Raw genomic sequence first — 26534 nt, forward strand, 5'->3', positions numbered from 1 at the left:
AGGTACGGGACGTGCCGCAGCTGCTCAGTCACAGCAGTGGGTCGCGTTCAGCAGGACGCCACACGGGGGGAAGCGAACCTTGGCAAAAGTCCGTCTTTACGTTGCGAGCTACGGTTTGGGGGCCACAGGGTCACGGTGCTCGGACCGGACGGGTCCTTTCTTGCGTTGCGAGCTACGGCTCGGAGGGGGCAACAGTCACAGTGCTCGGGCCAGACGGGGCTGGTCCTTACTTTGCGAGCTGCGATGCGTCCAAGCAGAAGTCACGTTGCTCGGTGGGACAGGGGTGCACAGGCTCTCAGAGTGCGCAACCAAGGCTCACAGCGCCCTCAGCTTGCCTCGGGCAGTGCTGTAGGGTCAGGCAGCCCAATCCACAGCTTTTCCTTCAAAGGGGGGATAGCGCCAAATATTCCTGGGGCGCAGTTCAGGGGGCAGGCTCACACGCAAGCCCTTGGAGATCTGTTTCAGAGATTGCACAAGTTGAAATAAAAAGTCTTTCTCAGTCTTTGTCTTCTCTCCTTCTTGCAGCAAGGCATCCACCACAGGCCAGTCTCCCAGGTCAGAGACAGTAGTCCTCCATGCAGCTTTCCCAGGTCCTTCTCTTCGGAAAGAGTTTCTTTTTGGCGCAAACAAGATCTAATTTCTTGGGAGCAGGGCTCCTACTTTTATACACCATTTCATTTGTTCTTTCAGGCCAGGGGGGCCTTTGCCTAATCCGGTTCAGCCCTTGAGCACTTTGTTTAGCAGACTCTGGTTTCTCCTTTCAGTGAGCAGTGCAGGGACATCAGACGCTCCGCAGGAGGTGGAGCCAGCATTGTGGTGACAAGTACAGTCCAGGAGCACTCTGTTGACAGTCTTTTCCTCTTTCTTCACAAAGTGCAGGGCAGAGTCACCAGTCGCTCCCCAGGGGGCGGAGTCAGCATTGAGGTGGCAGAGCACAGCCCTATTCAGAGTCAAGGGGCAATCCCCCCACCCATCCTGGTGTAATCTCCCTATTCACCACCTGTCAGCCCCAGCCTGTCTCCTGGAATTCCCCAGCCCTGTCACACACAGAAACCAGACAGCAGATACACATAATAGCAGAGGCGGGCTGAAATGGTTAGGCAAGCAAATACTAACTTTCTAAAAGTAGTATTTGCAAACACAGGATATTAAAATAAACTTTACTAAACGAAGTATTTTATTATTCTGAGTTCAGGCATACTAAACTTGACTTTCTACCATGCTCTCTGAGTGTGTTAGGATTATATAGTGTAATAATTCCAGCAGCCCATTCTGTCCTATGGAGAGCAGGTAGCCTTACAATAGTGAAAAACGAAAATGGCTGTAATTCACTATTAGGACATGCCATACACATCAGGGCTTGTCCTACCTTATGCTTACAATGCACCCTGCCCTTGGGGTTACGTAGGGGTGACTAATATGAAGTTAAGGGAAGGTTTAGGGACTGGCAAGTAGGTGCACTTGCGCAGTCAGGATGACAGTACCAGACTGCACGCAGGTTCTGAAATGGCAGACCTTAGACACATTTTACTAGGTTGCTTCTGTGGATGGTACAACCAGTGCTGCAAGCCCACCAGCAGCATTTGTATTTACAAGCCCTGGCACTCCTGGTGCACTTTACTGGGGATTGACAGAAAACCAAATAAACTAATCATGGAAACCAATCAATGTATACATTTTTCATAGGGAGCACTTGCACTGTGGCACTGATTGGCAGTGGCACAGTGCCCTGAGCAGCTAACACCAGAAAAACATATGAGGCACATCAGCATAAAGTGGAAGGGAGACTCACGCCAAAGTGCCAGGTCTAACAATTACTTTACAGATTACTTTTCTTACACAGTGCAGTATACATGCATACTGCACTGGGACATGTTCTATAAACAGGTAAGTAAAAGCATTTTGGTTATTTTGTTACAGTTTGAGAGACTTTTATAGATTTTCCAACAGCCAATGTTATCCTATGGAGGAAAATAGGGTTATCGGTTCAAAGGGAAGTATGCGGTTGTGCGAGTTGGTATACTGGGGATAGCCTCAGGGGTCCCAAGGGTAGAGGATGCACTCTTGTTATACCCTCAGCGGCACAAGGGCGGCTGGGGGCATAGTGCTGAGGCCCAATGTTGTCCAATGGTGTATAGGGGTACTCCGCTTGGTGGCTGCTTACAAGCAGGCCACAAGGTTGTGGAAGCAAAGCTCCTGTACTTAAGCGCAAGGCAAATGGGGGTTCAAGCCAGCACAAAAGCAGCACCTCAGCGGCACTGGGGAGGCCGGGTGCAGAGTGCTGTTCTGGCGTCGGTCACCCTCTAGCTTTTAATGGGGAGTCTCCGGTTTACAAACACACTGCAGCCTCAGGTCTTCTCGGTGCAACCACAACTTGGAGAGGTAAGTTGGGACGCTGGGGGTTGGTTGTGCACCTTCGGTTGAGCCACCAAGGCCGTGGGGCATCAGGTGCAGGGGTGCCTTTTTGGGTCGGATATTCTTACCAGCTCCTGGTCGCAGTTGGAGGACTTTCTGGTTTGAGGCTGCAGGCATCGGCTGGAGTCTTGAGATAGGTTAGGGATCACCTGATCTCGGGTCAGAATAACCAAGGAGACCTCCTTGTGGTGTTGGGCCACTCTAACTCGGGCTGTGGGTGTCGGGTGCAGAGTGGTGTAGACTCGCAGATCTTGCCAGAGTTGGAGTCTGTTGATGAACAGATCTGGTGTACACTGGAGACAGAGTCTTTTCTTTTGAAGGCAGGGTAGTTCCTTGGGGTTGTTGCAGCTGCTGGCTGCACGACACGCCAGAGTTTTGCTTCTGCAGGTTTGAGGTACGGACAGGCCAGTAGGGCTGGGACGAACTCAGTGGGTATCCTCCTCTTCTTTGCTTCGGCAAGGCTGTTCAGTCCTTCTTCTTCTTTTCGTCTTGTAGTTTCTTGTCTGAGGAAGCAAGGTTCTGGGGTGTCCCTAAATACTAGATTTAGGGGCGTTACAAGTTGGGAAAAGGTTGGAACAATGGGTCCCTTCCCTGGGGTGGGTACATCCCTGTTGGAAATGGCCCTTTTTGCAGGGTTATCCCCAAACATTTAGCTTCTTCCTCTTTTATTTTTGCCTGACCTATGGTTGTTGGCAACAGTACTCTGGGCACTTTACCACTACTGTTCAGTGCTAAAGTGCATATGCTCTCTGTATAAATTGTTATTGTGATTGGTTATCCATGGTTGGCATATTTGCTTTACCAATAGGGCCCTAGTAAAGTGCACTGGGTGTGTCAGGGCTGGTGATTCAAATGCTACTAGTGGGCCTGCAGCACTGATTGTGCCACACACATGAGTAGCCCTAAAATGGTGTCTCAGGCCTGCCACCGCAGTGCCTGTGTGCAGTTGCTAACTGCCATGCTGACCTGACCAGTGTCCACACTGGCCAGGCCTAACCCTTCCCTTTTTATACACATTGGACCCCCCTATGGAAGTCCCAAAGTACCCCCCTGGGCAGGGTGCAGTATATGTGAAAGGTAGAGCATGTACTAGTGTGTGTGACATGCTCTGGTAGTGAATTACAGCCATTTTCGTTTTTCACTATTGAAAGGCTAACTTGCCCAAAGGCTATAATGGGAAATGCTGTATATAATGTTTACCTGCATATCTTCCCATAGGAGCAAGATAGAAAATTGAAGTCTGGTATCCCTGAACTCAGAATTTAATAACACATCTTTTAGGAAGGATGGTTTTTAAATCCTGTTTGAAAGCGACACTTTTAGAAAGTGGCTGCTTTCTTTTCTGACCTTTCTGTGTGCCTTTGGCTGTTTGTGAATTGACTGTCTGGTTTGTGAGTGACAGGGCTGGGGGATTCCAGGAGACAGAATGAGTCCGCCCAGTGGTGAATAGAGAGATCTGCATCTAGATGGGAGGGAGGAGTTGCACCTGGGACCTGAATAGGACGGTGCCTGCCCCCCACAGTGCTGGCTCCACCCCCTTTGGTAAGTCTGATGTCTCTGCCTTGCACTGTGAAAGGAGAGAAGGAATCATGTCAACAAAGTGCTCCGGGGCTGTGCTTTTCCTCCACAATGCTGGCTCCACCTCCTGTGGGGCGTCTGATGTTTCTGCTCTGCGCTGTGAAAGGAAAGAAGGAGTCATGTAAACAGAGTGCTCCAGAACTGGTTTGGACCGGGCTCAGTGCCCTCCTGCACAAAGGGAACACAGACTTTTTGGGGTATAAGTACAGGACCCCAGGCCACTGAACTTTAGATCATCCTGGAATCAAGAAGGAACCTCTGCCAAGGAGAAAGCTGGATGACTGAAGATGAAGGACTGTCCTGCTGGGTACTTGTGGGCTGACCTGCAGTTGCTTTGCTGCCAAGGAGAGGGGAAGGATTTGTGCTGTGTCCCCTTGCTTGAGGAGATCTCCAAGGGCCTGAGTAGAGCTGGCTCCCTGTAAAGAAGTACCAGGAACAAAAGGACTTAACCCCCAGCTTCCCCCCTGAACTCTGCTGTATGAGTTATGTCCTTCCTAGAGGGCTTGGTCCAGTTGTGGTGCCTCTTGAAATTGTACCATTTGTTTGGGAAGCTGGACAAGGAGAATACTAAGACAATCTACAAATTTTCACGCATCGCTCGCTTGCAGAGCACATCCCCGACAGTGCAAGGAAATTCCCGCCGCCGCGAATATCGAGATCGTCGCAGCGCCTGTTGCCGCTGCAAGAACTGATGTTTCCTTCGCTTGTGAAATGCATCGCTCCTGTGCGTGAAGATTACCATCGCTGCGAGTATCGTCGCAGAGCCTGTTGTCGCTGGGTGAGATCGCCGCACCGCTTGCTTGCGGATCTCATCATGTCGCTGAGAGTATCATGGCAGAGCCATCGCATCGAGGGGACCGGGGAGAAGAAGGTTGATGCTGCGCTGCGCATCACCACCGCACCTGAGATCGTCGCCGCCCCGAAGATCGTCGCATTGTACATTTGCGAGACGCTTCCTATGAAACCTGCGCACCGGAATCCATATAAGGTATCGTCTCGCTCTCCATACAGACTGTATTCGTTGCAACACGCCCGCTGCGTCCAGCGGGGCTGTCGCATCGCCTCCCCAGGGTCTCAGGTGTGACGCATTGCAGCTTTCACTTGGAGCTTTTGTTGCATCTAAAGGTAGTTTTGGCTTCAGGTAACACAACTGTGGAATATTTTAAATGAAACCCTATAACTCTTTTAAAATCATATTCTTGAGCTGTGTATGTTGGATTTTTGTCGTTTTGGTCTTGTGTAGTTTAGATAAAGATACTTTATTTTTAGGTCTCGCCTGCCAATGCGCTTGCGCATTGCTGGCGAGATTGTAGTAAGGGCAAAAGAACAGTCTACCAACGGAGGATTAGACACAGTTCATGTGAGACACTAGCGTGCACGAGGCCAGCCACGTCACACCACCATTTGTATCCTACTTCCCTCCCACCTCCCACGGCCGCTCTTCCCATTCACGAGCTCTGCAGGTCACCATTTGCCAGCTTGCGGCCGCTAGCGCTTTCATCCATATCACTCCCCCCTCTCCTACTTCCCCTCCCACCTCCCAAACAGCATCGAGCTGCGAAGACTTCTTTTTATTGCTTTTCGCGGCCGCACTTCAGCCTATATTGGGTATTTCAATGCGGCGCTGATTTTCCAAGAAGCGCGATGCTTTAATATTATTTGCAGCCTGACCCCGTCACAACACTTCAGCCTGCCCCACCACTTCCTTTCGCTCCGAGGTTGCTGCTCGTAGTTCCCTCAATTTGAATGCGCGATGCTTTAATATTATTTGCAGCCTGATCTCGTCACAACACTACAGCCCGCCCCACCACTCCTTTTTGCTCCGAGGTTGCTGCTCGCAGTTCCCTCCATTTGAATGCGCGATGCATTCATATTATTTGCAGCCTGACCCCGTCACAACACTACAGCCTGCCCCACCACTCCCTTTCGCTCCGAGGTTGCTGCTTGCAGTTCCCTACATTTGAAAAAACAGCAGCACCTGCATACGTGAGCGATATGATGAACGTTCTTTGCAGTATTCTGGAAATGTATAATGTGCCCAGGCTCACAGGATGTTCAGCCACAACAAGATTCAACCACCACTCTCCTACTCCAAAGTCTGCAGGTCCGAGCCTCGGGCCCCCGGTATAACTTGCAATATCTGCTCTGGTCTTCCGTAACAACCTTGCTTTCCTACACTCCACCTAGTACTGCACCCCTCTTAAAATGTACCTTCGGCCTCCCTCTCCCTGCTTCCATTCCGATACTCAGTGCATCGCCCGGGCCAAAGGTGTTAACTCACGCATTGTTTTACATATCACAGATACTTCGGACGTAATAGCCACATGCCTCCCAACATTTGCTTCCTGTATTTTTGGCGAGTCTTACAATGTCGTCTCTGTCACCAGCTTTTGTTAGGGCAAGATTAACGTCCTAAAGCAAAGTCTTCTCTCCTTTTCGCCACATGAAGTCACTTTTAACACCGCCTTATCACACCAGAAATGTCTTCTTATCAACGGCGCCATCTACTTCACACTCACTTTAACATACAGTTTTAAACACAAGTTAAAGATGCCCTCTGACCTTTCCGTTCACTCACTATTACACACCCTTTGATCCTCACAGCAGAACGCTCGCACCTACTTCACACTCAACTAAACCTCAACACACCATCTCTAGCTCATCCACGTATTTTACACAAGCCAACTGCTATTTGTTATTCAAATTAGGGTCCCCGTTTTTATTATTACTGTTAGAAATGGGATTTCTGGTTGGCTAAGGCTTGCGCCAAAGTCAGGCAGAAACCACCATTCTAAGTCAGGGCAAGGAAGTCACCCGCCAAGATAACCCCTGCTCACCCTCTTGGTAGCTTGGCACGAGCAGTCAGGCTTATCTCAGAGGCGATGTGTAAAGCATTTGCGCACGCACCCACCAGCAACAACATCCAAGGCCCCCCACAAAAGGAACTCTACACAAGGTTATATAAAAATAGCCTTGGTATTATCAAAACACATTAGAATCGGAATCACAGGATGTACAATGTGCCAACTGGCATGGGCAAGATTTACACAGGACAGGGCCACACGGACCACTGAAGCATAGAAACACATTCAGAGGTATAGGCTAGAAGCTTACACATGAGGCATGAAAACCCATTCAGAGGTATAGGCTAGAAGCTTTGCACATGATGCATAAGAACACATTCAGCGGTGTAGGGAAAACACATGACGCATAAAAACACATTCAGCGGTGACAGTGAAGACACATGACGCATAAAAACACATTCAGCGATGTAGGTAAAACACATGATGTATAAGTACACATTCAGCGGTTTAGGTAAACACGTTTGTACATGATGCATACAAACACATTTAGAGGTATCAGAACACAGGGTGCGCAAAACATACAATACACAGTACATTTCCTAGCACCCTAAGAAGCACATAAATCAGCATGTAGCGCACAAATCACATTTAGGTCATAACTCACATCAAGGTCCAGGTTGCGCCACTGCGCCAGAACCTAAACGTAGCAGCTGCCCACTACTTGCTGGGCAGCTGGGGACAAGAACAAGGGGCCTAAACGCTGCAGCTGGCACTAAGTGCTGCACTGCTGGGGAAGGCCAGGGTAGGGATGAAGGAGTGCGTCTCACTCCTAAGTTCACAGTACATGTCCCTAGAAAAGGAAGACCTAAACGGTGCAGCTGCCCACTACTTGCTGGGCAGCAGTGACAAAACTGCGACAGGGCCCTCACTGGCCCTAGGACAAAACTGCGCCAACTGTTGGAGCCATCTGGCTCTGGGAATACATATTGCGCAAAACGTTGGCGCCCTCTAGGCTCTGGAAGAAACAGTTCTGCCCCAAGGGCGAGCACTGGGGATAGAAATCAATTTGCCCCCATGCAGCACACTGGCTCCGGAAAGGAAACATGTCCCCATGGTGGAGCCTCCGGGGGCCCTAAACACGCTAATGCCCCTGGGAGCCTCGTGGGCTCTGTAACTAAACATAGCCATCACTGTTGGAGCCCGCAGACTCAGAACGAACATGCGGCATATGTGTGAGCCTTCGGGCTCTCAAAATAACGGGGGTGCACTCTTGAGCCATCCGGTTCCTAAAACAAACAAATGTCTCATCTTTGAGCAGCCCCACTGTCAAGCGGGGCTGCTTAAAAACACAGGGACTCCAGCGCGTGGGGCCTCAATTTGGTGCTCTCTCCTCCCCCGCCCTACTTCCAGGCAGCTCTACTCACCGGCTGCTTCTCCGGGGTGGGGGGGGTGCACCACGCTTCACCCGGTCCCCCATCTCGGGACCGGGACTTTGGGAGGCGGAGCCCTCGTGTCTCCAGGCGGACTCCTCGTCCGGGGCTCCCTCCACTGCGTGGGAGCCCCGCAACACAGATGCTACGCTTTGCTGGCTGCCCTGGGGCTCTCTCCAATTCATGGGAGCCCCGGGCGTCCATCACTCGGCCTGCTTCTCTTTCCGGTCGGCGGCGGCGGGCGGGAATTTAAGCCGGATCGCAGACCCCGCCCACGTCCCGGCCAAAGGTGCCTGACTTCCGGTTTCCGCGGAGGCGGCGCCGGCATCACTATTGGGGGGGAAATAATGAGGGGCAGGCACCCTCGAAATATAAAATAACTGTAGAAACGGGGTGGGCACCCGTTAAGGTGCATCTGAAAAGGGGTGGCACCCTTAAATAAAAATATAACGAGAATCGGGCACAATGCAGGGTAGACACCTGCTAATATCAAATTAAGGGGGTAGGCTCCCTCCACATATCTGGGCATAACGCAGGGTAGGCTCCTGTGAATTTCGGATCACAAGCAGGTCAGAGAACAGCTCCATGCTGCAAAGTTCAAATAAAGCGCTCTCAACGCGCTGGGGAGTCCAAGGGGTCCTGGGGCATGGAAATGGAGCAGGCAGCTCCTAGTAAAGAAAAAGTCCTCCAGTCCCCCCAGGTAAGTCAGAAGGGCCCCACAGGGAGAGAGCTTTCCAGGCATCCAGGATATCCAGGGGCTGGGCAGGGCCGAGGGAGGCAAGCCTTCCCCTGGGCCCCAGCAGCAGCATGCCCCTGGTAGATTCCAGTCAGAAACAAGAACATTTTCATGGGGTCACAGCCCCTCTTTTATACAGAGAATCTTTTGTCTACAAAGGTGCAGGCAAGGGGCGAACCAGATACAACTGGTTCCTAAACACTTTGTTTTACTCAGCCCCTCTGCCTATTCACAGGAAGGGTCAGGGACATCAGACACACCACAGGGGGTGGAGCCAGCATTGTGTGGGGAAAGCCCAGCTCTATTCAGGTCCCAGGTGCACTCCTCCCTCACATCACTCATGCAGATCTCCCATTCACCACCGGGTCAGACCCATCTTGACTCCTGGAGCCAGGCTCACCAGCCAGCTCCAGCCAATCACAAGCCAGCACATTCACTGCACAGGCACACCACCTTCTAGAAGTGGCACTTCCTCACTAGACACAATAACGCCGCACACATCATCGCGCAGCATTTAATCACAGGAGTCCGCACATACCAAACTCGAGCTTGCACTCCCCACACATCAGGAACTAACATGGACACATACATTCCCCAAGCATTCCTATGGGAGGGCAGGCCAATCTCTCACACGCACTCAGAGAGCGCACGCACTTTACAGTGCGCCACAGTGACAAAGTGCGCAAAGACCAGAAATCATTATAAAGAGGTAACCTTACAAGGCAAAAAGTTCAGGGGTGAACCTGCCAGAAGTGCCAAGTCCAACAATTACCTGTTCATGTACCTAAATGTGACAGAACAAGTTTTTGCAAACATTTCTTGAGCCAAAGCCTTACCTATACATCGCCAAAGCTGGAAGCTTCAATACTTCTGTTGCTAACATATACCGTAAAACGTAAATTACTATAAAATACAATGCTACATCTAGTACTTTAATCGTTTTAATGCTTGCTTCAATACATTTTAAAATAAACCAAAACATGCTCTTTTTGCTAGAATTTATTATGCAGCTTTTAAAAAGCATTGCTATTATACCAACCCCTTTTTGTAGCACAGTATATTATTGCTTATATTATCATGCTTGCCTAATAGTTGCGCAGCACCGCTAGTAAAATGATGACGTATGGTTTTATAGGATTATATGTAGCTGGACTTCCGGCGTTTTCTCTTATATGTTTATGAGTACCTACATGTTGTGTTGTTATCTTGCCAATTCGCGCTTATTATTGTGGGCTTTTTTACAGCCAAAACGGTAACACAGCAACACATATATGGAAACAGAAAAGTACACTTTTACCGATGTTAATTTGCTTTATTAATTGGGGCATTTAATGTTGCTGGGCGTGGGAGTTTCACATTGCCGTGCCTTTAACATTTATTTTCGGGCCAATAGCAGTTTCGCGCACTTAGCTGCACGTACAGGTCCGGTTTTTATGTTAAATGTAAATGTAGTATACTTGTAAAGCGCACAGCTGCCCCGGCAACGGGGCGTCCCGGCGCTGTATAACTCTGGGGAACCCGTACTGGCTTTCCCTGTGGGATGGTCCCTTGCTGGGAGTCCCCAAGGTGGAGCCAGGCATCCCCGGAATTGGTGGGGCCGTTGTGGAGATTAGGCAAGCTAATGCCCAGAGTTGCCGAGTGGAACCCCTGATTAGAGTAAGCACCGAAGCGAGAATTATCGAGTCCGCTGACCAAGGTCCACGACCCTGCCGCGTCGGGAATTGAACCCTGGTCCCGGGCTGACTTCTGCTCTCAGGCCTGCTGCCTCTAACCAGTGAGCCACACTACTCCACTACAAACCTGCGCCTTTATTGTGAGCTTTTTATGGTGGGCACCAACAGTAGCAAAACACATGAGGTACAGAAACGGAAAGGTCGCCTTTCACATTGGGTGAATTTCTTTTATTATTATTTTGTTTTATTGGTATCCCACCCAGAGGCAGGATCCAGTCAGGAAGCGTGCCGGCCATGTGCCGCCATTATGCCCTCCTCTGCCCGCCGCAATTACGAGCGACAGTGAGGAGATAGCGGGCTGTGTCCCGAACAGACGAGCAAAGAACTGCTTGCTCCTTAGCGCACACGTGCCCATTTGTGACTTGATGTTAAATATAATGTACTGTTTTAATTGTCTCTTCCACCGGATGTGGCCCAGCGCTCCAATTTATAGTTGATTTCAAGTACACAGGTTACATATTTTTCCAGTCCTAGGCTTTCATTGCACTAATTACTCCTTTCTGTGAGTTTCACTCCTGCTTCGCTTAAACTGAACCAATCGGACTAATGGGTCTAATTATAATAATAGCTTCTTAAAGGAAAGGCCATGACTGAAAACATGGTGTCCTGGTCTAACAACCATACCTCTCTATCCACCATGGCCCTTTCATTCAATATGCAACCATATGGTGGCTCAGTGGACTAATGCGTCCATTGTAGGGGCCGGTGTTCGACCTCATGGTCACATGTTCAAATCTCGGTGGGTCCACTCTGCCTTTCATACATCTGAGGTCGATAAAATGAGTACCATTGAGTTGGGTAACAATGAACATCTGTTATTCAGCGCCAAGAGACTTCTGGGTGAACATGCGCTTTACAAATACACATGTTATGTTATATAAAAGGTCAAATGTCCTCTACCCCCGTTACCGCACCTACCGCAATTATGTGTTTTGTGACCAGCGATATTAGTCGGAAATAAACATATCCCAGCCTTTATAGTTATCAATTGAGAACAGGCGGATAAGATGCAAAATACTGGTAGAATCCAGCAAGGTTGCACTCAATACAACATACACTCCCAATACCACTCAGTGCCACATAATTACACTGCACTCAATGCAACATACATTACAAACAATACCACTCAGTGCCACATAATTACAAGCCACACAATTACACTCTACTGAATACAACATACACTCCTCATAATACCACTCAGTGCCACATAATTACACGCCACATAATTACACTGCACTCAATGCAACATACACTCCAAATACCACTCAGTGCCACATAATTACACAACACATAATTACACTGCACTCAATGCAACATACACTCCAAACAATACCACTCAGTGCCACATAATTACACGCCACATAATTACACTACACTCAATGCAACATACACTCCAAATACCACTCAGTGCCACATAATTACACAACACATAATTACACTGCACTCAATGCAACATACACTACAAACAATACCACTCAGTGCCACATAATTACACACCACACAATAACACTCTACTGACTACAGCATACACTCCTCATAATACCACTCAGTGCCACATAATTACACGCAACATAATTACACTCTACCTAATGCAACATAAATACACTCCACATAATACCACACAGTGCCACATAATTATATGCTACATAATTACTCTGCACTCAATGCAACATACACTCCAAATAATACCACTCAGTGCCACATAGTAAGTAAGTAATCTTTATTTGGCATAGTTACTTAAAACCATTGCAATATAAAATGGATTAAGAACAGAGAGCATAAAACTGCAGTTTTAAAAGAATTAGGAGTTAAAATGTTCACATTCAATAAAATTTAAAAAGGAGTATTTGGACTTCGTATTTGGCACTGAGTGACACATAATTTCACGCCACACAATTACACTCTACTGAATACAACATAACCTCCCCATAATACCACTCAGTGCCACATAATTATATGCAACATAATTACACTGCACTCAATGCAACATACACTCCAAATACCACTCAGTGCCAGATAATTACACACCACATAATTACACTCTACTGAATGCAGCACACTCCACACAATACCACTCAGTGCCAAATAATTATATGCTACATAAATACAATGCACTCAATGCAACATACACTCCAAACAATACCACTCAGTGCCATATATTTATATGCTACATAATTACACTGCACTCAATGCAACATACACTCCAAATACCACTCAGTGCCACATAATTACATGCCACAATATTACACTCTACTGAATACAACATACACTCTCCATATTACAACTCAGTGCCACATAATTACACGCCACATGATTACACTCTTCTCAATGCAACGTAAATACACTCCAAATAATACCATCAGTGCCATATAATTACACACCTCATACTTACACTCTACTCAATGCAACAAAAATAGCACTTTATCTATCTGTCTATCTATCTATCGCCCTCACTCTGTCTATCTATTGCACTCATTCTATCTATCGCTCGCCCTCACTCTATCTATCTGTCTATCTATCGCCCTCACTATATCTATCGCCCTCACTCTATCGCCCTCCCTCTATCTATCTATCGCCCTCCCTTTATCTATCTATCGCCCTCACTCTATCTATCACACTCACTATATCGATCTATCGCATCACCGCAGCATCACTCAGCACCACCACAGCATCACTCAGGGGCACCACAACATCACTATGCACTACCACAGCATCACTGAACGCCACAGCATCATTCGTCGCCACCACAACATCACTCAGCGCCACCACAATATCAATCTGTGCAACCATTCCACAACAACTGGTTCAAATATGTTCTCTCAATGTTTCAAGCTTTAATACAAATGCCACAAAAAGATGTTAATATTTCACATCTGTTCTTGGATTTTCGTCACAATAAAATAAAATGAACATAATCTTCAGAAAAGGTTTTTACAAAAGTTATTGCCATTATAATTTACAATAACTTTTATTTAAGTATTGATTATTAAAACAATTAAAAGCCATTTTTATTTGTAATATCAATACATCTAAGTCACGTAAATACAACACATATTGCATTACAAATGCTACAGGTGTCACATTTGCGAAAGTTAAAACTATTGGCATTGTAAATGACAAAGCTATTAATTTCGCTATTTTCAAAACCAACACATAAATAAAACATTTGTCATTTACAATACCAATAGCTCAAACTTTCCTAATGCGAGACCTATTGCATTGCAAATGCTTGTTCTAAACTGGTGTGGAGGCCATTTGTGGTGTTTTCACTGTGTTACTGTGAGTGTTGGTACAGATACTTTACACATTGCCTTTGATAAGCTTGTCAGCTCGTGCCAAGCTACCAAGGGGGTGAGCAGGGTGAGGGGGATCTAAAGAGTGTATCCCCCTTTCCCTGACTAGAAGCAAGAGTCCCTATTTGGACATTGGTACCTACCTCTGCCAACTAGAGACCCCCAGATCTAACATCCCCTATTATGCCCCCTCCAGTGGTAGGGGGGCATAAACCTCACCCTGATTGGCTGGGTCCCCCCATCTGCAAGATGGCGGGGACTGAGAGTTTTGCTTCACCTCGCCTCCCCCACCTACCTGGGGGTGAGGTTGGCAGAGGTGGGCACACCTCCCTTCCTCACTTGGTTTTCCCGCCGGTACTCCCTCCCAAAGTGGGGGTCAGAACGGGTGGTGACCAGTTGCTGGAAGCAGCAAAAGGCTTGGGGAGGCTCACAAAAGCGGCAAGGCTTTGAAGTTTCGCCTTCGTGCACCCTGCCCATCCTGGGGTAGGAGGCTTGGTACCTTGGCCCAGGATGTGTATTGTTTCAGACCCCTAAGAGCAGCAGACTCTCGACCCAGGAGTCCAGAAACATGTCTGGTGGTGGCAGCTTAAAGTAGCCACTCAACCTGGACATCCTGGTCGTCTTTCAGGGGCATCTCTAAGATGCCATCTGTGTGCATTTCTCATTAAATCCCACACTGGCATCAGTGTGGGTTTATGTGCTGAGAAGTTTGATACCAAACTTCTCAGTTTTCAGTGCAGCCATGATGGTACTGTGGAGTTCGTAATGACAAACTCCCAGCACCATATACTCTTAATGGCAGCACTGCACTTACAATGTCTAAGAATTGACTTAGACACTGTAGGGATACAGTGCTCATGCACCTGTAGCCTCACCACTGGTATAGTGCACCTAGCTAGAGGGGTGACTAATCTATGCCAGGGCAGTGGGATGTACACCGGGATGTGTGCCATGTTGACTCTTCACTTTGTTCTGCACCAAAAGATGCAGCCTACAAAGGCAGTTTGTGAGTGTAAACGTACAGGGCCCCTAAGGGTGGGACAATAAGTGCTGCAGCCCCTAGAGGCCTTCTCTGGTCACAGTGCCCTGGGTACCTGGGGTACCATTTACCAGGGACTGACCTGTGGCCAGAGAGTGCCAATTGGGTTTGGTCTCCAATGCAGTTTTAGGGAAAGAACATAGGCCCTGGGTACCTGATTAGCAGGAGCCCAGGGCACACTCAGTCATAGCACACCAGCAGTTCAGCAAAAAGTGGGGGCAACCATGCAGGAAGAGGGCACTTTCTGACAGCGGGTCAATCTGGGTACACTTACCTAATCTTCAATGAAGGCGAAAAAATACCCATTGCGTGCAAATCACACTTGTACAGAAATGCTGAACTGCATTTTGCTTCTACAGAAAAAATTCTGACAGCAGTACAGACCGCTGTAGTGCGAGAAAGAGCACTGGCTCAGGTGATCGAATAATTGTCGTTACTCCAGTACCAGCCTTAGAGGCTGTTAGAAAAGTGTTCCAAATGCTAAAGCCTTTCATCCAAGATGGATACAATGGGCTAATTCTCTCACTGCATCAGATGTCGATTACAAATTTGACTCTACACTAAAAACACAAACATTCATGCAATATGAATAAGAATATCCTCTCCCGAATGAAATAATGCCTCTAGATCAGTATGAATACATTATTTACACTGATGGTTCTGCTCAGCCAGCCATAGGTAGTAAACAATAATACAGCATTGCATGTGTGATTTTTGGAGGGTCATATGCAGGAAGGCATGTTCCATCCTGGTAGCACGAAGACACAGTCTCTAGGAGACTGCACAGCGCAGCTGGCAGAACTAAAAGCTCTGTTACTGGCACTTATAAATAGCACTTATAAATATGGAGTGAGAATTCCCCACACTGATAGTGTGTGATTCTTTTTACTGTGTCCAGTCATTCAATGAATAGCTTCACTACTGGGGTCAGAATGGGTATAAAGACTCAAAACGTTGCACAATTAAGCATAAATTGCTATGGGAACAGGTAGCTGAGTTGAAAAATGAAGTACAGAGAACTCATGTGATACACACGCTGAGTCATCAACGTGATGGCGTTCACATTGAAGGGAATTCATTGGCCGATTGACAGATAATGGTAACTGTCATTGCGTCATGCAAAAACAGCACAGCCTTACCGAAAGGTTTTCCACTCAAGTACTCCTACAAGTTAGATGCAAATAAAATTCCATATGCTTAAATTCCAGGAGTGGGGGATAGAGTAATACCAAACATAGATCGCAGATTAGGCTTAATACTAGTTGCACATGAGGGTCTTGGTTCTGCACACGGATTACCGCAATGGTTTCTTTACTGAAACAACGCTATTTGGTGGCCAGGGTTAACAAAACAGACGAAGAATTTTGTTCCACCATTGCGCGTCCAGCGCAGACACCATTACTAATATCCGACAGACCACTCAATTGTGTCTATTTGGACCACTGCGGCCCCCTACAATCGTATGAGGCTTACAAGTATATCTTGGTGGCAGTGGATTCATGCTCTAGATTCCTGTGGGTTTGTCCTCAGTGCTCGGCTGACGCTCAAACTGTTTTAAAAGATTTGCGAGACTTCATAGGGACATACGCAGTTGGCACATTACATTCGGACCGTGGCCCCGCGTTTAGTTCTAGGGCTTACAGGGAAGCAATGGGAAGTTTGGGTGTTGCATTGTGTACTCCTCTCCAATACATCCAGAGGGAAATTTGGTTGTGGAGAGGAAAAACCGAGACTTAAAGCAATCTTTAACAGCAAGAGTATTAGGTTTGGGTGGTAGTTTGGTAAATCACTTATACGGGGTCCAAAGAGCCCTTAACAATATGCCAAGAACTTCCCTAGGAGGTGTCACTCCTTACAAAGTCCTATTATGGACACGAATGTGGGTACCTGGCCTCGATTATGAAAGCACAATGACAGATGAGAAACTATTTGACATCAATAAACGTTTGGCTGTTTTACAGGATCTCAATGAATTACGGGCACTACAAAGCAACATGCTAGTAAAAAGCACTGCCACTGGGGAACTCAAATCAGTCACAGCAAGACCTGCCTGGATCCTTAAAGTCGGGGATCTGGTCAGAGAAAAGATAGTGACAAGAAAGAATTCGGGCCATCATACAGGAAGCCTGACCTGTCCTGGCAGTCGAAGGAACAAGAACAGTACTTCTTCTATCTCTTGCCAGCCAAAAAGAAAGAGATTTGTCTCTATTGATCTGATCAAACCACACTATGTGGCCGATACTGAATAGTAGGCCTCGTGGGCTCCTGGGTAGCTGACGCTCACCTCTCGCTCCCATACAGGAAGTTTAGACAGAAATACTAATAACATTTGAAGAGTCGCCAATACAAAGTAATGGAATTTCTGACATTGAAATGGAACTCGTTCCTCTGGAAACAGAATTTCAAAACCAAAATATCAATTCGGCCTAACACCGATGTCTACATAAATGTCCCTCTACAAGACATGTCTGCCGGTTCAACAAAACCTGCTGAACTACTAAAAATAGTTTGAACTGCATCTGGCTACTTCAGCAATTTTCATATCCAGTGAACTTGAAACAACACCAGCTGCAGTTTCCCGTAAGCAATACATTTGTGACTTCTAAATTTTTCTGAAAAAAACTTACCTAGTATCACCTTCGCTCCAGCTCTGGATAATAACTGGAATCATACCATTTTTTTCTGTTCTGGATTGGTCTAGTGACTGTCTTTTGCTTACTCATGAATGGAAACTATCTCCCAGAATGCTCCACAGTATCAAATGTGAAATTGGTCCTGAAACCTCATACATCATCTCATTGTGAAAAAAGAGACCTGTCCTTTGTGAACATTACAGCTGTTCCAATTCCTGATGGTATAGTTTGGGGCAAGGTTGATTATGATGTATTTGGTCCCACTGAACTTTTAAAAATACCTCATGCCTCTCTAAAGGATATCCTTACGTCCAGTACATTTTCTGACGATTGGGATTTTGAAACGGTAAATAATATGTTGTCTGATTTAGAACACACCGCTGCATTTTCAAGCATTGAAATGTTAGAAGACACATCAGACTATAACACTATGTACTGTTACCAACATTATGGTCATCACTTTTTACACAAACCTAGTATCCCAAAAATATTTTTACATAACACCAATGGGAGCATTGCCTGACACCACCAAAAAGTAGTTTGAGAACGTTTGCACAGAAAGATTCTTATTTTTCAGGGTTTAACACTTCTGACCCAACCTCATACTACTATAAGGTTGCACCTACAACTGCACAGAAAAATATGCTAAATAATACCAAATTTCACTTCTGCCTTCTCTCTCTAAGATCCTAGAGAGACATATCAATGGACATTTATCTAAGTTCATTGAAACAAATGGGCTGTTGCACCCTTCCTAGTCCGGCTTCTGGTCTGGCTATTCTACAGAGTCCACTCTCCTTGGAGTGACAGAAATGCTGCATCATAAGATCGACGCAGGCGAAACCATGGCCTTGATACTACTTGACCTCAGTGCGGCCTTTGATTTGGTTTCTCATACCGTACTCATTAAGGCCCTTCAATCATCGGGTATCACCGGGGTAACATTAAACTGGCTTAGCTTTTTCCTCACTGGTCGCACCTTCCAGGTCTTTTCCACCACATCAAAATCAAAGCCTCATCCCTCTCCTCATGGAGTCCCCCAGGGCTCAATCCTCAGCCCTCTACTACTTAACATTTATGTTAAACCACTGGCGGCCATGGTAGAGGAGTCCGGTCTGTCACTTTTTTCCTACCTGACGATACCCAGATTCTCTTCTCTCTTTCAGCAGGTAATTCCACCCAGCCCTCTGCACTTAGATCCGGCCTCTGTAAAGTTGTGACCTGGATGAATGCTAATTTTCTAAAGCTCAATGGCGATAAGACTGAGGTCCTGCTCCTGGGTAAAGAACGAGACCTCTGGGGCCCCCAACATTGGCTACCTGAGAAGGGCCCGCTCCCTCAGCCGTCCACCCACGTGCGTAACCTGGGCTTTATTGTGGATGACTCTCTCTCCATGCGACAGTAAGCCACCAAGGTTGCTGCCACATGTTTTACCATCTTGAAATGGTTGAGTAAGATTGTGTGGATGCTCCCATCTCACGCCCAGCGTACCGTAGTCCAAGCCCTTGTCACCTCTAGGCTGGACTATGGGAACATACTCTACCTGGGCGTTACCAAAGAGGTAATACGAAAACTACAGCGAGTTCAAAACTCCGCGGCTAGACTACTCTGGCTCCCAAACTTACTCCCACAGCTGGATTGTTGGCTGACCTCCACTGGCTGCCTGTGGAAAAGCGGGTCAAATTTAAAGCCCTAACCTACAAGTTCCGCATTAAGCATTCACAGTCGCCCAGTTATTTGCAACTTTTAGTTTGCCCTTATGTTCCCTCCCGTAGTCTTAGATCCTCTACTCAAGAGAAATTTCGGATCCCTAAAATCAAGCATTCTCGTATGGGTCGGCCCTCTTTTGCCTACTTGGGCCCCACCCTATGGAACACCCTACCATTGCCCCTCCGTCTGCAACCTAATCTTCTTTCATTTCGCAGATCTTTGAAAACATGGCTTTTCAGCCAATAGACTGCTCTACTTCTCTGCTGTTCTTGTACAGCACCGGGAAACCCTCTTGGGTAGCTCTGCGCTGATATACAAATTCAATAATAATAATAATAATAATAATAAACAGATTTATTCTGCGTCCTTTATTTCCCAAGTTTCTGAACAGGGTTTCTGCTTATGGAAGTACAATATAGACATAAAATCAGTCTGGGGTTTAAAGGACTGGCAAGGTCAGGGAACAGAAGCACTATTTAGAGTGCCCCATTCTAAAGCAGATAATATTTCTGAATGACACTGTGCAACAGACTTCCTGTCTTGGAATAGCCAAGAACAAAGATTTGAACACGGGTATAGTACACCTATTTAAGACCATAGGACTGTTAAGCACCTTTCAGGCAGACTTTGGAGTTATTCATAACTTCATACACTCCGTCTTCCGTAACATTTTTGGAGGGCTTCTGCTGATCCTGTTCCTAATAGCATGTATCTTGTCATTTTTCTGCTATGCAATGGATGTCCCAGTCACCAGGGAGATGGAAAAAACGCTCTTGAAGCACCAATGCCATGATCGCATGGTAGTCCATGTGGGCATACCTCGCCTCTGCGAACTGAGCGAGTCTTGGTTCCTGTCATTTAGACCAGTCTGGATTGAGTGTGTTCTGCCTGTCCTCCAATGGTTGTTCTGTGGACATGAATGTGTGTTGGATCTCTGTCTAACACTTCCATCGGTTGCACCACTGGACCTTGATGCTTTACTGGACCCGATAATGGCCCATGTTCTGTGGTGTCCTCAGTGTTATCCCACAGGTTGCTTCAGCTCCTGTTAGAACGGATACCGGCTCATCAACAAATACTCCGGCCTTGGATGTCACACAGGCTTCCCCAGCATCGAATGTGGATAGTACAGAAGATCATCTGTGCTTGATTAATCTAATCTGTGAGGTGTTGCAGGGATCGTTGTCTGCTATCGCAAGCAACAGTGATGTTGAGTCTCCCAGCCAGGACACATAAACATTTGGCTCACCGTGTGCTGGGAAACATTTAGCCTTTTTCAAAACAACCACATTTGGATTTTAAAACAATAGACACTTTTGCTGAGCTGCATGGCTTTCAGTCACTCATAGTTGTTCAAACTATGTATATGAACATATCTTAGTTATGACTTCTATCGCTTAAACTATCATCTTAGCAATTTAATGAATTTTTTACTTTTTCAAACCCTATTTTTATGGATTTAATAGTTGTTTGCGTAGAATGCCTACAAATATAGTGGAATTTTAATATGTCATCTAGTCGGATGAGGAGTGTGTGTTATGTTTCATATAAGTACCCCAATATAGGCTCAGGTCACATAACCTTTCACCTAAATTCTCCCCTACCATTACACTACAGAACGGTTCTTGGGACTGAACTTTTACCTATTTACAGTACTGCTTACTGGATGTGGGGTTTTCCCTTAAAACTAGACTCATCCATTATGCATAAGGAGTCTTGGAAACTTAGCAGGACTACCATCTCTTGCATAATAACTATGTATAAGGGTCATTCCTTCCGTCGTCCTAAGTCCGACATGACACAGCAAGAAAGAACCCCTGAGGGTACTACTTTGGGGATATAAGCACCATATCTAGCTACGGTAGGAAGAGGAGAAAAGGACTTCCATGCTGCCACACTGACGCGAAACACTGAGGTTCCTGCACACAGACACTACAGCTCGCCGTGGTCTAACATCCCTCGCGGGGTGTCCATTTCGAGACCAGACAGGATCCCACAGTCTCTCACTTCAGGTAATGGGGTGGACTTTATTCTAGAGGGATTCTTGGCTACACACATACATACATACTAGGTACACCTAGGTGCATCTAGTTAGGGTTGCATCGTAGGAGTACTCATTTTTTGTCATGTATTTTAATACCTGCCTGTATTCATTGATTTAGCACTATGGTAGAAATCTACCATCCTTAAACTCTGTTGGTGCTTATAACCATTTATATCTGTTTCTGTCCTATGGTTGTTTCAGCACACCTATTTTACACTCGAATGACTCTAGTTTATTAAATGCTTATTGAAAAACGTCCCCACCGTTTATTCTGTGTATCTCTCTGAGACAAAGTGAGCATGAGTGACTGAGCAAAAAGTACTGTAGCCACGATCCCTGATGGGACAGAGTTGTCATGTTCGATAGTTGCCAAGAACTATTCTCTCCTTGGTAAGAGTGGTTTGTAGTGGCACTGCGAGCTAGCTGGTATAGAGGCAAACATACCCAGGGATGTCAGGAATTATTCGGAACACCTATCCCACAGTCTATGTTGTCTAAACGCGCAGATCCTATATAGGTTTATAGGAAGTACACGACACCACAACTCTAGTCAGGGTAAGCTGGGTACACACTTAGAGATAACCTGTGCTCACCTTCTGCTAGCTTGGCACAGCAGAGTCAGGCTTATCTAAATAGGGAATGTGTAAATTATTTGTGCAGCACACACTCAGTGACACAATGAAAACAACAAAAAAAGATTCCACACAAATATATATATATATATATATATATATATATATATATATATATATATATATATATATATATATATATATATATATATATATATGTATGTATATATATATATATATATATATATATATATATATATATATATTCATATAGTCTAAGTATAATTACTTAAAACAAATTGCAGGTAAATATACATTTTATTTAACATAGTCCTTTGCACTTTTTGGTTAAATACAGTTTTTTTGAAATATGAAGAAATTTGATGGGTCAGTTTCTTTGTTGTATGTATTTGTTGATTTTCTTCCTGATGAAGAGTGATCCTTTGCCATATATTGCTTTGTGTGTGATACAAAGCAGCCTGAAGGTGGATATTCTGGCAACTGATAACCAGTGTGGGGCCCTAAAAGCAGGGGAGATGTCTGCTTGGGGCTTTCATGTAGTAGGAGCCCACTGACAGTTGTTTGAATTCTCTGTAATCTTTTCATAGTAGACAAAGGTGAACTGTTATACAGACCACTAGCATAATCCAGTTTAGATAGGGCAAGAGAGATGGTAGCTTGAACTTTGTGTAGAAATCCTAGGTGCAGGGAAATGTATCACACTGTTTTCATTGTGAGGAATCTTGATTTGGCGACCTTGTCTGCTTGAGCATTCATTGACAGCTTGTCATACTTAGCAATTCAGAGGTTTCTTAACTCCTTAGATATTTTTGGTGGTTGTCCTTCAAGGACTGATACCCCTTTCCAGTTGTGGTCATAGATTATTGACACCTAGCTTTCTGAATCCCAGATAGGAGTGCGCTGCACCTTTAACCCCCGACCCCCTCCTGTTTGCGATTCTGAAAAAGTCACACAATACAGACAGAAAGATGTTTCTAACTTATAAATGGGCTTTTTCCTATCGTGCGTCACAGGATTTTGAGAAGTGCAGGGTTATCAACAGTGAAAGGACTGTGAAAATAAGGCCCTAGATCCATTGTTAAGTTTCAAAAGTCATCTTTCAGCCAGTCCTCATTAAAAAAAAGCACAAACTTCATCAGATGTTTGTTTTTAATTTCAAAATCTATATTATTAATCCATGGTTAACAAGTACGTGTGGTTGGTACTAATTAAACAAAGGAAAATCTTACAACGCTTAGTATAATTATACATTTTCCTTTTATCAAATAAAGAAACAATCCTGTAACAGTTTGGGTAGAGAATAAGCCGCCAGATAATTTTCATGTTTAAAAAGGCAAATACATGAGAATTTTCAGAATTCAAATGTGTTGAAAACAAATAAAATAATGGAGGCATGCTCAAGTGCATGAGCACTCGGACATTAGAAGAGTTCTCGCCTGGCTCATCAACTTCTTTTGATTAATCATTTTTCGGTTATTTAAGGTGGAAAAAAGCAGTGGGCGAGATGAACCTGCACAAACTCATCCTATGCCTAACTCAAGAGGCTTCGAAAAGCTTTCTGTATGAGTAAATCTCTTGTGAGTGGGCAGTGATCAGTCCAGGGCATGAATGCTCTGGGGGTTGGTGAATAGGCTCATACGTACCTCTGGCTATTGACACATCATTTTCGGGGCCCGTTTCACTAAGGATAAGGATAAGGTAGACGTTTACTCCTGTCAAGGGCAGAAGTAAACGCCTCTACAGGGTTGGAACGGGATTCCTCCCAAGATAGGTAGGGATGTAGCAGAAGTATTTTCTCTACAGGACAAAATATTTTACCCTTGGGGAAAAAAGCAAGTGCGTTTGTACTTGCTTTGTATTTTTCCATCCACATATAAACATTTGCAAATGCAAAAAATAATTTCAGGAATCCTGGCCCTGATAGACCAAGCTATTTGCACTGGTGTGTGAGTAAATCTACTCCTGTGGGAGAAAAGTGGGCGTTCCAGGAAAGGAATGCTCTGGAAGGGTGTGAGCATTCACAAAGGTAATCAATAACTGCTTGTGCCCTTCCAGCCCATTAAACAGTCGTAGAGTTGCTCGTGTCAAGGGCTGTGGGGAATCTCTTTTTCAGATGGAAAGGAAAGGGTCGAAACAAAACTCTGGGAGGGGTGTGTGGCTAGTGGAAAGCACATAAAATAAAACATGACAGGAAATGGCTTTGAACTGCCAGTGCTCGGAAGTTGTAATGAACATTGCAGGAAGTGGGGCAAGCGTTAGAGCGGCAACGTTTCACAATATTCACACGCTCACCCACTTGCAGGAAACTGATCTGCAGATATGGCAGTATGGAAATGACAGTACAACCGGGGGTGACTTGTAACACCTAGTTTGTGGACCCTGCTGTAAAGAGCGAGAAGTGGAAAAACTTCATCTATGAACAGATTTTCCCTAATTCAACCCCGTGTTTTTGAGTTTGCATAGTGAGAGTAAACATTGCAAGCACATACTTGATAGAAGAGAGAGATTGTGCAAAGCCTTCAACTGCAGATGACACTAAGGGATTGTAGATGCGGAAAGGGAGGGGCAAAATCACACAAAATCACACTACTGATTCCAGGAACTCTTCCACTCTTGCCCCACAACGCTATCCAAAGCACGATTCAAGAGGCCAAATCATATCCGTAGTGTCCCGCTGGACGTTCTAGTGTCCCAGGATGTAGTAGTTTACCAGCCACTCCCTCGAGGGCTGGCCTTTACACCCACTCCACAACCACTGGTCAGGTGACCATGCTAATAAAAGAGCCAGAGTGTATGTACTTGTGGCTAGTTCAGTAACTATACTCACCTTGTTATGTCCATTATTTATTAGCATGGGGCCTAGGGGAGAGGTGTGACGCCGCGGCCAGCGCGACTGACGCTGGAATCTGGGGATCAGGCTTCGGCGGCAGGTTAGCCCAGCACCATGTGACTCTGGGCAATAGCTCGCTTAATCTTCCCGACAGCCCCCAGCGCCTAAAGACCCTTACGGGTGATTGTGCGCTTAACAAATGTGGATTATTATTATTATTATTATTATTATTATTATTATTATTATTATTATTATTATTATGTAGGAAGCTGGCTTAGTAAATGGTGCACACTTATTCAAGTGATGCACCTTGCACTAATCCAGACAACCCTTACGGTGATTTTAGTGCTCTTTGATTACCTTTGAAAGCTCTCAAAGTGGTAGCTGTGGAGAGCAGCCGTCAGACTTATCTTGAAGTAGGGTAAAGCAGCTTGTTTTACCAACTTTAATCAAGGGTGCAAGTAAAATAAAAAATAACCACACAGTGTTTATATAAAAATAATTCTATTTATTATACCACACTTACTAACACATTGGCATATCTCCAACCTGAAGATATCAACACCACCAATACACAAGAATACTTTTCAAGAATCAGGTAAGTATCAATTCAATTCAATTCAGGTAAGTAGCACAGATATACACTAGTCTCCATGGGGAGACCAAACCAAATATTAAGAAAGTGGAATGCGAACTGCAAAGGGGAACAGGACTTGGACCAGAAGACCCAGAGGAGCCGGGGTCACAAGTAACCACCCAAAGTAAGTACCCAGGAACCCCACGGAGGCTGTGTGCAGAGTGAAAATACAACCACGTGCCCAATGGAAGTCAATGGAGCAGTCACGGTTGCAGTGTTAGGGAAGAAGGAACCATCCAAGAGGTCCCTGAAGAAACACTTTGGAATACAGAAGATTGGAGAGCAACCTCACACAGGGATGCCTCAGGAACCAGGTTACCTGCACCAGGGAAGCCAGGTGTATAGGGGTGAAGTGACGTCCGAACCTGCCATAGACAGCAATGGGAAATTTCGAAGAAGATGCTGCTGGAGAAGACTGAGAAGGAGACCAGAAGATTCCAAGGGTGGGTTCTGAAAATGAAGTACATGCAAGCATAGGGGACAGAGTATATGCCAACTCATATTAATTGTGTTACATATTCCCCTATTTGAGAATTCGATCCAGAGATATATGTAAAAATGCGACCTAGTCCAACATTCAAGGATTCATGGAAGAGCATGAACGGATAGCCATTTTCAGAAAGGTGCATACTCGGTATATTAAATCAACATTTTTAACCTGCAGGATTATTTTATAGGCAACCTTAAAATCCGTTATCCCCTTTGACCTAAAAAAACGGTATCAATAACTGCATACTATATATTTGATAAAAGGTGCAGAAAAACAAAAAATGCAGCATGGACTGTTTTCCTATATTGCCACATGGGCAAGCCAGATCGTCGATATTAGGTTGATATCCTAAGGGGAAACACAACAAATATTTTATTGTACCCGATCTAAGACGGAAAAGAAGGCTTCGCTCCCAGCGAGTAATATCTCTCATCACTCATTCTCTATCACTCACTCTCTTCTCTAAGAGTCTCCATTAGGTGATGCCCTTCAAATCTCTCCATCACTTCCTCTCTATCACTCACTCTCCTCTGTGTCTCCATCACAAAATGCCCTCGCTATGTCTCTCC

The 26534-nt window shown here is 45.6% G+C and overlaps 1 pseudogene across 1 annotated transcript in view; it reads left to right on the forward strand.

Annotated features, from left to right (window-relative positions):
• The window catches only part of LOC144826141 (small ribosomal subunit protein eS10 pseudogene), a 79766-nt pseudogene extending 56192 nt beyond the window's left edge, over positions 1-23574 (forward strand). The window contains exon 3 of the transcript XR_013609693.1: positions 23491-23574. The product of XR_013609693.1 is annotated as a small ribosomal subunit protein eS10 pseudogene (transcript). The remainder of the gene's footprint in view (positions 1-23490) is intronic.
• Positions 23575-26534: the final 2960 nt, after the last annotated feature.

Source organism: Lissotriton helveticus, chromosome 3_2 (assembly GCF_964261635.1).
Source record: "Lissotriton helveticus chromosome 3_2, aLisHel1.1, whole genome shotgun sequence".
Classification (NCBI taxonomy): Eukaryota; Metazoa; Chordata; class Amphibia; order Caudata; family Salamandridae; genus Lissotriton; species Lissotriton helveticus.